This window comes from Brassica oleracea, chromosome C9 (assembly GCF_000695525.1).
Source record: "Brassica oleracea var. oleracea cultivar TO1000 chromosome C9, BOL, whole genome shotgun sequence".
Classification (NCBI taxonomy): domain Eukaryota; kingdom Viridiplantae; phylum Streptophyta; class Magnoliopsida; order Brassicales; family Brassicaceae; genus Brassica; species Brassica oleracea.
In genome coordinates, this window is record NC_027756.1 from 27,434,398 (window position 1) to 27,435,609 (window position 1,212).

Genomic DNA, 1,212 nt, shown 5'->3' on the forward strand with positions numbered 1-1,212 from the left:
TTCTTCACCATGTCTACACCAACCACACGTCCATGAAATTTATCTATCAGTTTGGGACGTGCCAATTAAAGGACCAGTTCAAGACTTGGCGCCCATGAAGCTAAACTATCAAATTGTCCATGCGCCAACTTGAAGAACATGCACGGGGGTACAAGTCAGGGGGAGTTCATGTGTTGTACTTTTTTTCCTTATCCATGGTTTTGTCTCACTAGGTTCTCCTGGAAAGGTTTTAATGAGGCAACATTAAGCATGTTACAAGCCCTGAACCGGATGTGTCGATCAAGGGGGAGTGTTATAAACCAAGTGGTGATCGACCCATATCAGGCCCATCAGCTATCCATCCGGCCCATCAGCTATCCATCCGGCCCATCAGCTAATGACTTAGGCGAATGAGAGTTTACATTTATCTATACTTGATGTTTATCCTTTTCCATATGTATTTAGGATAAGTACTATTTATTATTCATATTAGGAATAGGATTTCCTTTTCTCTTATGACGGTCTAAATAAGACGGTTTAATACTTGTATAAATATAGACCTCTAGTCATGAGTAATAATAAGCTTACATAGCATCTCTTTTATAACATTAATATATTAGTTGAGTAACTAAATTTTATAGTGTTAGTGAATGCTACTTTGAAGGTTTTTAAGCGATTTCCCTAAATCTTTATATTAACTTCAATATAAGATCGTCCCAATACAACGACCTAATTAACCAATGATCGGGATACAAAAATAAAAGAAATCACACAAGTAATAAAAGGGCAATATACTGATCAGAGAGGACGTCCACGTCGGACAATAAAATCGACCAATCAGGAGATCCCTTTTTGACACGTCATCTCGGCTGTGGGTTGTTGGGCTTCTAGAGTATATAATGTTGGGCTTCCCGAATTATTAGTTAACAATTAAGGGTTTCATTGTTCTATTTCTTCGACCTTTCAACTTTGCCGTCGTAGCTGTTTTAACAGACGATTTGTTTTCTTAAGAGAAGAAGGAGCCAGTGCGCCATAGGATGGAGCAGACGGTGGTGTGGATGAGGATGGCGGCTTTGGTGCATCGTAGGGCACAGCGTAAGGAGAGGAAGTCGATGACCGTACTGTGGATTGTTTCCGTCGGAGGAGTAAGGTAGCTGAGAAGGTGGCTGTTGATTTCCACAACCGTAACAGTAACTGACATCGCTGGAAACGAAAAGGAAAACACTTTTCAAA